This window comes from Procambarus clarkii, chromosome 1 (genome assembly GCF_040958095.1).
Source record: "Procambarus clarkii isolate CNS0578487 chromosome 1, FALCON_Pclarkii_2.0, whole genome shotgun sequence".
NCBI classification, from domain to species: Eukaryota; Metazoa; Arthropoda; class Malacostraca; order Decapoda; family Cambaridae; genus Procambarus; species Procambarus clarkii.
Window position 1 is genome coordinate 42,761,285 of NC_091150.1, and position 12,413 is coordinate 42,773,697.

General features: G+C 49.1%; 1 protein-coding gene across 5 annotated transcripts in view; it reads right to left on the reverse strand.

Annotated features, from left to right (window-relative positions):
• LOC123761262 (protein tyrosine phosphatase Meg) overlaps positions 1-12,413 on the reverse strand; it is a 328,139-nt gene that overhangs the window by 241,276 nt on the left and 74,450 nt on the right. For 3 of the 5 annotated variants that reach the window (XM_069301750.1, XM_069301582.1, XM_069301454.1), the window contains one exon: positions 9,155-9,250. The exons of the other annotated variants lie outside the window; for them this stretch is intronic. The gene's annotated coding sequence lies outside the window, so the exon portion shown is untranslated. The remainder of the gene's footprint in view (positions 1-9,154; positions 9,251-12,413) is intronic. 5 annotated transcript variants of the gene reach the window in all.

Genomic DNA, 12,413 nt, shown 5'->3' on the forward strand with positions numbered 1-12,413 from the left:
GTAGTGCCAGGAGCACACAGTAGTGCCAGGAGAGGCACCACACAGTAGTGCCAGCACACAGTAGTGCCAGTAGAGGCACCACAGTAGTGCCAGGAGCACACAGTAGTGCCAGGAGAGGCACCACACAGTAGTGCCAGTAGAGGCATCACAGTAGTGCCAGGAGCACACAGAAGTGCCAGTAGAGGCACCACAGTAGTGCCAGGAGCACACAGTAGTGCCAGTAGAGGCACCACAGTAGTGCCAGTAGAGGCACCACAGTAGTGCCAGGAGCACACAGTAGTGCCAGGAGAGGCACCACAGTAGTGCCAGGAGCACACAGTAGTGCCAGGAGAGGCACCACACAGTAGTGCCAGTAGAGGCACCACAGTAGTGCCAGGAGCACACAGTAGTGCCAGGAGAGGCACCACACAGTAGTGCCAGGAGCACACAGTAGTGCCAGTAGAGGCACCACAGTAGTGCCAGGAGCACACAGTAGTGCCAGTAGAGGCACCACAGTAGTGCCAGGAGCACACAGTAGTGCCAGGAGAGGCACCACACAGTAGTGGTGGCAGGAGAGGCAGCACACAGCAGTAGTGGTGGCAGGAGAGGCAGCACACAGCAGTAGTGGTGGCAGGAGAGGCAGCACACAGCAGTAGTGGTGGCAGGAGAGGCAGCACACAGCAGTAGTGGTGGCAGGAGAGGCAGCACACAGTAGTGGTGGCAGGAGAGGCAGCACACAGCAGTAGTGGTGGCAGGAGAGGCAGCACACAGTAGTGGTGGCAGGAGAGGCACCACACAGCAGTAGTGGTGGCAGGAGAGGCAGCACACAGTAGTGGTGGCAGGAGAGGCACCACACAGCAGTAGTGGTGGCATGAGAGGCAGCACACAGTAGTGGTGGCAGGAGAGGCAGCACACAGTAGTGGTGGCAGGAGAGGCACCACACAGCAGTAGTGGTGGCAGGAGAGGCAGCACACAGTAGTGGTGGTGGCAGGGGACGCGCCAACATGGAAGATCACGGTAACTTCGGCACGAGATGAGACTTTATAGCGCCCAGTGGGGAAGTCTGGTGAAGCGCCCAGTGGGGAAGTCTGGTGAAGGGTTGGGTCAAGACTGGCAGGAAAGTCTCTAATGCTTTACAAGTGGTGCACACTGACCAGTCTAGGCAGTAATGGCAAGAGGCGTCCTCTTCTGGCGTCCACCGGGTGCCATGGACGTGCACCGTCCACCGGGTGCCATAGACGTGCACCGTCCACCGGGTGCCAGGGACGTGTAGCGTCCACCAGTCGTGGCTCCACAGACAACAGCCTTCTAGATCAAATTATCATAAGACCAGTACAAGAACTCTTGAACCACTACAAGCAAACAACATCACGCAGGTGAACGTGTCCACTTGGATAACGGCGCGGCTCTGGCATTCTAAAATATCGTTTAGATATCGCTTTGGCAACCCCTGTAGCTGCCCCATCCTTACCTGGAATATGGGCGGGATATCTTAGAGATATCTTGAGATGCCGATATCACCAACACCAGCCTTCAACCGTGTCCAGGTCGCAAGGGCTCGCGTTTCCACACACATCATTCACATTTACAAAGGAAAAGGTAAAGCAATATTTTGGGTCACACTGTGCCAGGCTTCTACCCTTCGACCAGAAGAAGCCACGGTCAACTGGCTGTCACACTTTTGACCACAAAAGCTGCTCCAAAAGCCAGCAAATTCCCCGCTGGGTTAATGGAGCATGTAAAGACCTAACACTCCGAGACAAGGCTCTGGCCTCCATGAAAGGAAAAGGGGAAGATATCTCCCTGAAACAACAAAAGTAATTATTAAAAGGTAGAAAGCCCAAGCCTGAAAGAGGACCTGGGCGTGGAGACAGCCCCGAGACTAGCACCAAAGGCTCACAAGTACGGTATAGCATACATGGAACTACTGAACGTTGTATTTAGTATATAATGTACTGCCGAAAGTAGTATTTAGGAGCGTGAGGAAGGAGGCCTCCAGAGTACTGTCCACGACATATGAGTGCCTCACCCGAGCGCTCGAGCCAAACTTATAAATCTGGACATATACAACGAGGCGCCTACCAGACTACCAAAGATATCAACACGGAATACATATAGAAAAAAACTACATATAATATTCTCATTAGAACTGATACGGTTGGCAACAATGATGATTACTGTAAGGCTGGGTACCTCGTGGGGGGGAGGGGGGCTATGAAGATAATAATATACCTCAGAAGACCTATTTATGTCCACCCAAAGCTCTTATGTCTAACCTTGGCATGAACCACTCCAGCGATCATCCGTTTATTATGCTTCCCGGTAATTATAAATCTACAGCCAGGTCTTTCCCCAAGTTCAGCTTATCTACTCACATCCACTGTTTCTTTCTTGTTCTCTTGTCTCGGAAGATTTAAGCGACATATACGGTAGCCTACAGCAAGGACGAATCACGGGCATCACTTCACCCCCACCACAGTGTTGTGGTGGAGGCTGACTCCATACACAGTTTCAAATATAGATATGATAGAGCCCAGTAGGCTCAAGAATCTGTATACCAGTTGATTGACAGTTGAGAGGCGGGACCAAAGAGCCAGAGCTCAACCCCCGCAAACACAACTAGGTGAGTACTCACAAAAGCAGATATACAGCAGACATCGGAGGTGGAAGTCACTGGGGTAAATATCCTAGCTTTGCCATTTGTGTTTATAGAAATTAGTTTTGAGTGAACAAATCCACAAGAGCCGTGACGAGGATTCGAATCCTCGTGACGGCCCTTGTGGATTTGTTCACTTGATGCATCACGCTATTGTGGTTTGTGTGTGTAGTTTTGTGTTGTGGGGGGGGGGGAGGAGACACCCTGGAGGTCACCACTTGTTATTTTTCTGCGCGGGCCCTAAGTCTCTGGCTGACCCACTAAGTATTATTTGTTTCTTGTTTCTGTTTTAATTAGGCGGAGTGTGAGTATGACTCGTATGGTCGCTTCAGTAACATTATGCCCCATGTGTTTAACAACTTCTGCTCTGTTGAATCTTAGTTGAAATCTAACTGGGTTTGTAACTCTGCACTGTTGACCAGCACTGCCAACACTGCTGGGCTATCTTCTGTTGATGCTCCAACCACTGGGAGTGGTCGGTATGGCGACGGCCTCGCTCCTTGCAGGTCGGCGTTAAATCCCCGATGGTACAAATGGATGGACACCGTTCCTTCTCTCCATCAACTCCTATCCCATCCTATCTTCCCATCGTATCCCCCCATGCTATACAGCCATACCGGCTTAACGTTTTCTCATTATTTCCTATCCATTCATTCAGTAACCGACATAAAGAAAGTCAGTGAGAGGACGAGAGCTAAAGCTCGACCGTGTAAGCAAGTCCCGGCCCCCGGAACAGAGAGACGAGGCAGAAGAGGGTCAAGACCTGTCCTGAGTCTTGGTCGTCTTGAGAAATAAGTAAAGAATGAGAGGTAGGAGGGAGGAGCAGGACGCTGAGGGATCAATGGGTCGCCACACACTGGCCAGTTGTGCCCCAACACCACAGTTATGGCACCTCATGGCTCGCCAGGTGCCACGTCCTCACACTCACTGCCAGTCACACTCTAACACTACACGCCTCTCATACCTACACTGCTTATGGGATAATTGTGTGTGAAAAGGGGGGGGTGTAAAGGGAATAGGAGTATGGGAGGGGCGTGTGGGGGTTGTGAGAGGCATGTGGGAGGGGTGTGTGGGGGTTGTGAGAGGCATGTGGGAGGGGTGTGTGGGGGGATGTGGGAGGCGCGTGGCAGCGTTAGGTCAGTCTTGAGACGTGGAGAACAGTGAAGGTAATAAGAAACAAGCAGCAATCACCTTTAGTCTTCTCTATTGTGGTAACAGTTGAGGTGCCCTTTCGCTCACACTTTCTTCTGAGAGAGAGTACTCACCTAGATGTTTTTCAGGGGTTAAGTTCTGGCTCTTTGGTCCTTCCTCTCAACCGTCAATCAATTGATGTACAGGATCCTGAGCCTATTGGGCTCTATCATATCTACATTTGAAACTGTGTATGGAGTCAGCCTCCACCACATCACTGCCTAATGCATTCCATTTACTAACTACTCTGACACTGAAAATGTTCTTTTTAGTATCTCTGTGGTTCATTTGGGTACTCAGCGTCCACCTGTGTTTCCTTGTGCGTGTACCACCCGTGTTAAATAATCCATTATTGTCTACCCCTGTCAATTTCCCTGAGACTTTTGTATGTGGTGATCTTGTCTCCCCCGGGCTCTTTTGTCTTCCAGCGACGTGAGGTGCAGTTCTCTCAGCCTTTCCTCGAAACTCATGCCTCTTAGTTCTGGGACTAGCCTAGTGGCATACTTCTGAACTTTTGTGTGTGTGTGTGTGTGTGTGTGTGTGTGTGTACTCACCTAATTGTACTCACCTAATTGTGCTTGCGGGGGTTGAGCTCTGGCTCTTTGGTCCCGCCTCTCAACCTGTGTGTGTGTGTGTGTGTGTGTGTGTGTGTGTGTGTGAAGGAAGAAGTGGGAGATGAAGAGGAGGAGGAGGAAAATGAAGAACAAGAAAATGATTAGAAGATGAAGAGAAAGATTAAGACAAAAAAAAGACTTCACAGATGACATTGACATACTGGAAATGAAGTATGACTCTTTAATGACAGTGAAGAGCCACGTGCTTAACCTATCCCTCAGGGCAGTCAGGGAACACACAGCCCTATGACACCTCTCACACCTGCTTGACAGCTGCGGCTGCAAAACCTTATACAAAGTCACGGGGATGTACAGGAGTGTGACGGAGCCAGAGACAACATACTCAGCCCCAGGGGCCAGATTCACGAAGCAGTTACGCAAGCAATTACGACCTGTACATCTTTTCTCAATCTTTGGCGGCTTTGTTTACAATTATTAAACAGTTAATGAGCTCCGAGTCACCAGGAGGCTGTATATAACAATAACAACAGTTGACTGGCAAGTTTTCATGCCTGTAAACTGTTTAATAAATGTAACCAAAGGCGTCAAATATTGATATAAAATGTACACGTTCTTAAGTACTTGCGTAACTGCTTCGTGAATCTGGCCCCTGGATTCCAGAATTCAATGTCAAGGGTTCAGTTACCTGGCACACAGGTCCCCAATATCCTGGGCGACGGAGCCTAGACACCGGTGACCAGTGTGCGACAAGAGCAGCGCCTCGACCTGCACTCAACAGCTGTGGCACAAAACACATATCAGAACACAACACCTTACAAAACAGATGAAACTTTAAGACTGAACCACCACCCCCGCCAGGTGGCGATGGTGGCGCCGCCAGGTGGCGATGGTGGTGGTGGCGCCGCGGCGCCAGGTGGCGATGGTGGTGGTGGTGGTGGCGATGGTGGTGGGGAGGGTCTTAAGTCACTACCTTTTGCGGTGACCATGATGGAGCAAGTCCTCCAAGATGCAGGAGTCTTCCAAGATGCAAGAGTCCTCCAAGATGCAAGAGTCCCTAAAGGTGCAAGAGTCCTCTAATTTAGAATATATATATGTACTTGACTAGGCCTAAGAAACTTGTTGCCATCTTCCTCTAGCACTTAACAAAATAAATTGTACGAAACGTTCCTTTGTACATCGGTTCCTTTGTGACGTTTCCGGCCATAGCAGCCATAAGTATTATTATTATCAGACGGCACTAGACCGTGTCAAGATGTGGCCCCCCAGGGTGCTATACGTGGCTCCCCAGGGCGCTGCACGTGGCCCCCAGGGCGCTGCACGTGGCTCCCCAGGGCGCTGCACGTGGCCCCCAGGGTGCTGTACGTGGCTCCCCAGGGCGCTGCACGTGGCCCCCAGGGCGCTGCACGTGGCTCCCCAGGGCGCTGCACGTGGCCCCCAGGGTGCTGTACGTGGCTCCCCAGGGCGCTGCACGTGGCCCCCAGGGCGCTGCACGTGGTCCCAGGGCGCCGCACGTGGCCCCCAGAACGCCCCACGAGGTCCCAGGGCGCGACACGTGTCCAGCACTCACTGGTATAGCCCAGACGGACAAAGCTGTACCATCCACTATCACTGACTATTGATTTGTTCTAAATAGCACCCATAGAGAACGGCAGCCTCCCCCCCTCCACCCACACGGGGGTGAACGACTAACACATCAAGCACAACAACTTCCACCCCAGCCCCTCCTCTCCCCACCCCAGCCCCTCCTCTCCCCACCCCAGCCCCTTCTCTCCCCACCCCAGCCCCTCCTCTCCCCACCCCAGCCCCTCCTCTCCCCACCCTGGGAGTTCTTCTACTCCCCAAGCCCGGCCCGAGGCCAGGCTTGACTTGTGAGAGGTTGGTCCACCAGGCTGTTGCTTGGAGCGGCCCGCAGGCCCACATACCCACCACAGCCCGGTTGGTCCGGCACTCCTTGAGGGAAACAATCTAGTTTTCTCCTGAAGATGTCCATGGTTGTTCCGGCAATATTTCTGATGCTCGCTGGGAGGATGTTGAACAACCGCGGACCTCTGATGTTTATCCAGTGTTCTCTGATTGTGCCTATGGCACCTCTGCTCTTCACTGGTTCTATTCTGCATTTTCTTCCATATCGTTCACTCCAGTATGTTGTTATTTTACTGTGTAGATTAGGGACCTGTCCCTCCAGTATTTTCCATGTGTATATTATTTGGTATCTCTCTCGTCTCCTTTCTAGTGAGTACATTTGGAGAGCTTTGAGACAATCCCAATAATTTAGGTGCTTGGGTGTGGCCAGTGGGAGCACTGGGTAGGTGGGCGTGGCCAGTGGGAATACAATATAGGAGAAAGTGTGGGGGAGGGGGGGAGCGTCGACGGGTTCTTGCACAATATTACACCCGGAGGCCGCCAACACAAGTCAAAATATTTTCTTGTCTTCTGTCTGAGGACTGTAATGAAGGTGAGGCTGGCCTCGGGTGTCTTCACGCCAGGCACTGGTGGGTTGAGGCGGGCCAGGGACCAGGGTGCCGCCAGGCAGCACCAGCGTCACTACACCTCACACTGGTCATCAAGGGTCACCAGTCTCGCCGAGGTCACCCGAGACATCGACCCCCGTGCAGGAAGGTGAAGGCGGGAGGACTCCACATGACACAACCAGCCAGGGTTCGCGACCACTTCACCTGACGTGAGCAAGACCGCGCACGGCAAGTTTCTAGTCACTGTGGAAGAGGTGAACAAAAAAATCTGCTGAAGGAACGTTACCTTGAGGTTACCTTGAGATGATTTCAGGGTTTAGCGTCCCCGCGGCCCGGTCGTTGACCAGGCCTCCTGGTTGTTGGACTGGTCAACCAGGCTGTTGGACGCGGCTGCTCGCAGCCTGACGTATGAATCACAGCCTGGTTGATCAGGTATCTTTGGAGGTGTTTATCAAGTTCTGTCTTGACCACTGTGAGGGGTCGGCCAGTTATGTCCCTTATGTGTAGTGGAAGCGTGTTGAACAGTCTCGGGCCTCTGATGTTGATAGAGTTCTCTCTCAGAGTACCTGTTGCACCTCTGCTCTTCAACGGGGGTATTCTGTACATCCTGCCATGCCTTCTGGTCTCATGTGATGCTATTTCTGAGTGAAGGTTTGGGACCAGCCCCTGCACTATACTACTACTATGTAAGGGAGTACTCGTACCCTGTACGGGGAGTTAACACGTGCAGTGTTCTAAAAGAGGAAGTTGTGTAATTGTTGTTGTTTAAGATTCGTTACCTGGAACAAAAAGTTCCAAGTAGCACGGGCTATGGTGAGCCCATTGATTAAGCTGTGGAAGCCACCTCCATCCACAACTTTAAGGACAGTTTCGACAAACAATTGGAAAGTCAGAATAGTTAAGTTGAAAAGCAACAGCCACACGGCTATAGGAGGCGGGGGATGAGGAGCTAGACCTCACTTCCCCTTAGACACTGAGAGGAAAGTACTGATAGGTAGGTAACACAAGGAGAAGAAGGAGGAGGAGGAGGAGCTATAGCCTCACAGGGAACAACAATAAGGGGAAACAAACAGTGCCCCCCCCCCACAACTAAAGACGTCCTCCCTCCCCTCTCTGTCGTTATCTGCCACACCAATTATCTTTTATTTTCTCCTGTAATTAAGCTGTCTTCCTCTTGTTATGAGAGTTCCTTACTAAACTGTCAGGCCATTACTGGTAATATGGAGTTCCTTGTACACCGTTTACACGGGCCCGCCCTACCTGAGGCTTTGTTATATGATTGTCGCTATCATTCTTGTAGAGGTGTGCTACCTGCTTGATGGAGTTCTGGGAGTTCTTCTACACCCCAAGCCCGGCCCGAGGCCAGGCTTGACTTGTGAGAGTTTGGTCTAACAGGCTGTTGCTTGGAGCGGCCCGCAGGCCCACATACCCACCACAGCCCGGTTGGTCCGGCACTCCTTGAAGAAAACTATCTAGTTTTCTCTTGAAGATGTCCACGGTTGTTACGGCAATATTTCTTATGCTCGCTGGGAGGATGTTGAACAACCGTGGACCTCTGATGTTTATACAGTGTTCTCTGATTGTGCCTATAGCACTTCTGCTCTTCACAGGTTGTATTCTGCATTTTCTTCCATATCGTTCACTCCAGTACGTTGTTATTTTACTGTGTAGATTAGGGACCTGGTCCTCCAGTATTTTCCAGGTGTATATTATTTGGTATCTCTCTCGTCTCCTTTCTAGTGAGTACATTTGGAGAGCTATGAGACAATCCCAATAATTTAGGTGCTTTATCGCGTCTATGCGTGCCGTATATGTTCTCTGTATTCCCTCTATTTCAGTAATCTCTCCTGCTCTGAAGGGGGAAGTGAGTACTGAGCAGTACTCAAGACGGGACAGTACAAGTGATGGTGGGGAGGGAGGGGGGGGACAACACGTCAGCAACTATAAGGTTGAGTTTAGGCCACGGTTGAGGAGTCTAGCTAGCAGAGAAATCACATTATTGTGATATATCAATGAGAGAATCGACAGGAGCTGTTTTGAGGATTCGAACCTATGCACCGGGTATTCCCAGATGCACCCTCTAGTCCACTACGCCACGACATGGTCAAAAGAATGGCAACCTGGGGTACTACTGCACCCACGAGGATTCCCGAGGCTTCCCCCTGGTGGCGCTCCTGGGTTTATATACAGTGTTCAGAACGTCTTACATGGCTCTTTAAAATCAACAATAACAAGATAGTGATGGGAGACTTGCTTGTGGCGTCTGGCATCTTGATACTGACCTCCGACTCCGTGTTGGTGTGAGGCGTCAGTTTGGTGGTTGATGAATGACCTCACGTGACCTCAAATGCCCACATCCTCTCCGGAGTCGCCGAGGCCTGTTGGTCAAGAGTCAGTGTCATGGCGGGGCCCCAGAGTTGAGTTCCGGCAATCTATAGCAATATGTTCACTGTCAGTGGCGGCGCGTTAGTGAGCAGGCACCACGCAGGCAGACACAAACAAGGGGAACAACAAGCAGGCACACTAAACAAGGTAGTTTACAATACCAGTACACATAAAGGCAGGTCACAGGTCCAGCAGACATTACCCACACGAGCCAGCAGCACTACACACCAGTACTTATGTTTTAACAATGAGACAAATAAAAAGCAAAATTATATATATATATATATATATATATATATATATATATATATATATATATATATATATATATATATATATATATATATATATATATATATATATATTTATTCAGGCACAAGCAGAAGTGGCGAGGAGAGGTGTAATATATGAGGGAAGCCAAACCATGCAACACTACATTTGTGTGAGTCAAAACACTCATTTCACTTATGGTAAAAGGAGAAATGCTTGGAGTGACTCTGTGCACATGCGGCTCAGGCTTGGGTACAAATATTACTGGCAATGTGGTACAGGTGTTAATGATAATGACATCAAGTGTAAACTATGTGTTATGTTAAGGTCTCACACCCTCACCCATTATGTTATTGATTGTCCCTTGATTAATGTATATAAAAACACTGAGATAAAGAACTGTTTCTGGACAAATTGCCTGGATGAGTCACAACGGAAAGGTTGATGATATTCTGGAGAGATATAAGAATTTTGCACCAAGATTGTAACATTGTTGAATTGTCTGAATGTCTATTGCAAATAGTCTGTGTGCCTAGTCATGAAAGAGTGAGTGTGTGTGTGTGTGTGTGTGTGTGTGTGTGTGTGTGTGTGTGTGTGTGTGTGTGTGTGTGTGTGTGTGTGTGTGTACGTCTAGTAACATACTGCATGTGTATAGGAAGAAATGTATATGTTTATCACTCAGAATGTTCGGTAATATGAGTGTTGTTTGTGATGTGTGTCTATATATGTATGAACATGTTGTACTGAACGGGGGTGAGAATAGCTTGAGCTACCTCATCCCTTTGTGTGTATTTATACCCCAATAAACTTATTTCAACTTCAATTTCAAACAGCAGAGCGTATTCAACCGCTGTTGAAACCATCCTACCATTCAACAAACGCTACCACGTTAAGGAAATTATTATGAAGGGAAACAGGTACCCCCTCCCCCCACACACATTATTTGAGGGACCAAAGAGTCAGACCTCAACGCCCGCAAGGACAACTGGATGAGTACTCACACACACACCACACACACACACACACACACACACACACACACACACACACACACACACACACACACACACACACACACACACACCACACACCACACACCCCCCCACATACACCACACACCCCCCCACATACACCACACACCCCCCACATACACCACACATACACTACACACACACACACACACACACACACACACACACACACACACACACGCACACACACACACACACACACACACACACACACACACACACACACACTCACACACACACCACACACACACACACACACACACACACACACACACACCACACCCCCCCCCACATACACCACACACCCCCCCACATACACCACACATACACTACACACACACACACACACACACACGCACACACACACACACACACACACACACACACACACACACACCTCGAAGGTCAAGCAGTAACACGCTTCTACACACCTTCAAGATTATCTAAAAAAAAATCCTATATTAATTAAATGGGATTTTTCTTATCTCAATACTTGTTTGCACTTCTAAAAACACAGATTTACTTACATTTTTAATCATGAATAATAATAATAATAATAATAATAATAATATTAATATTGTAATAATAATAATAATAATAATAATAATAATAATACACAGAGAAATCACATTATTGTGATATATCAATGAGAAAATCCACAGGAGCTGTGATGAGGATTCGAACCTATGTACCGGGTATTCCCAGATGCACGCTCTAAACCACTACGCCACGACATGGTCAAAAGAATGGCAACCTGGGGGTACTACTGCACCTACGAGGATTCCCGAGGATTCCCCCTGAAGCCCACTCAGGGTTTCACACGATTCCTCCCGCCACCATGTCGTGGCGTAGTGGACTAGAGGGTGCATTTAGGAATACCCGGTACATAGGTTCGAATCTTCATCAGAGCTCCTGTTGATTTTCTCAATAATAATAATAATCTGTATTATTATTATGGAACCTGTAAGACTATTTCCCCCCTGCACAGCCAAGTGTAGTGCGGTGTAAGCGTTGGGTCCGTCCCCACTGCCCACTAGACCCGTGTATATATATATCCTCGTTAGATCAAATCACCTCGTGATAAATTTGGTGACTGATGTTTTGTGCCTGAAGAGTTTGGGGGCGCGGGTTTGATCCTTTTGTAAGGCCTCAATGTCTGATCACAGACACATCACGGACTTGTGGTTTGATAGTGTTGTGGCATGTTGCGTGTGACCGCTGTACCCAGTGGTCTTGGTGTCTCGCCATACTCGTACACCCGGAGTCGAGGGGACCTGGATGAGGTTCTGGCAGTTCAGCTACTCCCCAAGCCCGGCCCTTGACTTGTGAGAGTGCTCAACCTGAGTGTTGCTTGCAGCGGCCCGCAGGCACACACTACAACCCGGTTGGTCCAGCACTTCTTGCAGAAAACTCCTTTTTTCTTAAAGACTTCCACTTTTGTTCCGGCAATATTATCTAAACTTGCTGGAAGGATATTGAACAACAGTGGGCCGCTAGTGGTCAGTGTTCTCTGATTGTGCCTATGGCATCTGTACTCTTCACTGGCTCAATTCTGTATTTCATTCCATATCGCTGTACTCCAGTATCTTGTAATTTACTGTGTAAATTTGGTACCTGGCCCACCAGTATTTTCTATGTATATATTATGTGACACCTCTCCCGTCTCCTTTATACAAAGTACATTTTGAGAGCCTTGAGGCGGTCCCAATAATTAAGATGCTTTATCTTACCTATGCATGCCGTAATGTTCTCTGAATTCCTTCTATTTTAGCACTCTCTCTCCTGCTCTGAAGGGAGAAGTGACCATTGCGCAGTACTCAAGACGGGATAGTACAAGTGACTTGAATAGTATAAC